Source organism: Condylura cristata, unplaced genomic scaffold (genome assembly GCF_000260355.1).
Source record: "Condylura cristata isolate star-nosed mole 26May11 unplaced genomic scaffold, ConCri1.0 scaffold00004, whole genome shotgun sequence".
Lineage (NCBI taxonomy): Eukaryota > Metazoa > Chordata > Mammalia > Eulipotyphla > Talpidae > Condylura > Condylura cristata.
In genome coordinates this window covers 1857206-1860056 of record NW_004567105.1, presented here as the reverse complement: position 1 = coordinate 1860056, position 2851 = coordinate 1857206, and positions in this window count along the sequence as shown.

Below are 2851 nucleotides of genomic sequence, written 5' to 3'. Positions count from 1 at the left end.
CACAGGGGTGATTTGGTGATGGGAAACTCGTGGGGATTACAATTGAGATGAAAAAAAAATGTGCAAAATGATGTAAAAATAAACTTTTTAATAAACTTTTTAATAAAAAAAAGTTAAAAAAATGCATTAATATAATTTAGGAATAGTAAAAAAAAAAAAAAAATACTTGGCAGCAAAAGAGAAGGGCAGCCCGTCCCTCGAGGGGCCCAGGCTGGCAGGTGCAAGTCCGTGCTGGGCACAGGCGGCCTGCTGCGTCCGAGCGGGGTGGGCGCGCACCGGCACGTCCAAGCTGCCAGGCCACAGCGGCTTCCACAGCGTCCGCTTTGCATCAGGTATCACGAGTACGCGGAGGTGATTTAAGATACGGGGAGGCCGTGTGTGAGTCGGATGCAGGTGCAGTGCCGCTTTATGAGGGGCTTGAGCACCTGAGGACCGGGGCGACCAGGACCAACGCCCTGGGCCCTGAGGTGTGTCTGTGCTGGGAATTCTCCTGGATTTGCTAACTGGCTGTTGCCTTAGCAAGGGACCAAGCCAATTCCAGGCCCGGTTTCTTCATCTGTGAAATAGAGCTTGCTATAGGCAATCCCTAAGGAACCTGCTAGAAAGGTTTTCCCAGTCTGGTCTCTGGATCCAGGTCTGGTCCATTCCACCAGAGGTAGCTGCTGTAAGTTCTGGACTTTCAGAGACAACACGCAAAGGTGTGCAGAGCTCAGCCTCAGAGCCCTGCCCTCTTCAGGGCCTCGGGCCAACCTGGCCTTTGGTGCAGGCCGCCGCTGGCCCCTCTGGGTACCCTTTGCTCCGGTGTGGGAACCAGACCTGCACCAGCTGCTCCCGCATCCCATAGGCAGGCGCCCCAGGTCTCCCCTCACTGGCCCCGCAGCTGTGGCTCAGCCCGTCCCTCCCAACCCTGGAGAAGCTCCCCACCTCCCCGCCCAGCCCCATTATTTCCCAGGTCAGCTTCCTGGATCCAAGGCCAGGGAGGTGTCATTTAGGGCTTCAGCGGCATAGTCAGCCCCTTGGCGAGGTCTCGAAAGCCCACACCTTCGGCCAGATCGGGCTCAGGTTCCTGCATGTTTCTGAGGCGGACACCTCGGCTCCTGTGCCCACGCGGTAAATGGCCTGCCCAGACGCTGCGGGGGGAGGGGGCTCAGCGCTCCCTGGGGTGAGGGAGGGGGGCTCCTGTCTGCCGGGAACAGTGCGAAGACACCAGAGGGCCTGGTGAGAAGGGGCAAATTGAGAACCACAGAGCACAGGTCGCGGGGGCCTCTCTGGGCACCTGCTGACCTTCAAATTGAGTCTGTTCACGGGAGACCACTGGCTCCCGCTCACAGCCTGCTCCCGGCCTGCTCCCGGCAACATCCTGGCGCCAGAGGCATGTGCACCTGCGTGAGTTGGCTCCTGGCTAGGGCAGGGCGGGCACAGGGGGAGGGCAGGGCGCAGTCCCGAGAGAAGGGGACTCTGCCAGTCAAGAGGGACGACGCACAGAAGTGGCCACACCTGGACCCACAGGGTCGGCCCTTCGTGGGGAAGGGACACTCACTCCCTAGGGTCAGGCAGAGTGGCGCCCGGGGCAGCCGGCTGGCCCCAGGCCCTGGGGCGACACTCCCTTTGCAGACAAGAAGCCCAGCACCTGGCGTAAGCACACACTCAATGTAACATTATCTGAAAGAGCCTAATTTTAAAAAATCCTAAATGTCAAGGGATTAAATAACACATTCGCACTGAGAAAGAACGTTTTTGAGGTGAGGAATTTGGAAAATGTATGTATGCAAATGTGAGAAATCTTTTGAAAAGATCTGGCCCACGGCTGTGAGGTTTCTCCCCTCAGTCTCCAGCTAATCTCCAGGCAGGTGCCACTGGGCTTCAGGCAAGATTCCTGTCCTCCAGCAGTTTGCAATCTGCCGAGCAGTGGGCGGCTGCCAGGGCCAGCAGAGCCCGGGGAGGGAGGGCCCCAGTGTGAGGGGGCAGAGGGAGGGGCGCCTCAGGCCTCGTCTTGTCCCCTCCCTCTCCCGCCCCTCACCGTCCCAGCGACTGTCCGCTGCTCCCTGGCCCCGTCCCAAGAGGCCCGTACTCCTGTCCTCCGATGCCTAGTCCTGGGGTGCCCACGGCCCTGGGCTGGGGAGCTCCCCAGTGTGGCGGGCAAATAAGATGTGGTGGGTCACAGCCTCCCCACAGCCCCTCAGAAGCTGCCAGTGCTGCCACACGTGGGGCCCCGGCCGGCCCCACGCACCTGTGAGGAGCAGAGCGGGGCAGACGGGGGTGGGGGGGGTGTATCCGGGTATCTCCCAGAGCGATGGGCCGGGACAAAGCTCTTAGGTCTCAGAGCCAGAGGCTCCCGGAGTCAGGCAAAAAAGGAGGTGATACTTGTACCCCACTGTCAGGCTGGAAGACTGAGGCAAGGGGCCTCCTCCAGCAGTTGCGGGGAGAGGGGTGGACGCTGGGTCTGGTCTGTCCCAGGCACACCGCAAACCCCAGGGGGATCAGCCCTTCCCTTCTGCAGCAGAGGGGAGGAGGGAGAGCAGCAGCAGCCGCCAGAAAGTGGGGGTCCGCGGACCCAGATTCGAGCGCGAGAGCCCTAGGCCCGACTTTCCGACTCGGCTGCTCTGACCTGCCGCTCCCCGGCAAGTGCACGCGTCCAGCCTCAGCACCCCTAGGGCCCCCGCAACGCAGTTACCTCTCGCAGGCAGGCGGCTGCTCCCACCCTCTTCCCCCGCACCCCCGCAGGGGCGAGGCCTCCAGCCACCATTCAGGGTGCGACTAGCCCAAGCCGCCCAGGCTCCCACCTCGCTGGGCCCCTCTTCCCCAGCGGGACCCCCCTCCAGGGCTCCGGGGCGGGGCGCCCCTCCCTGCG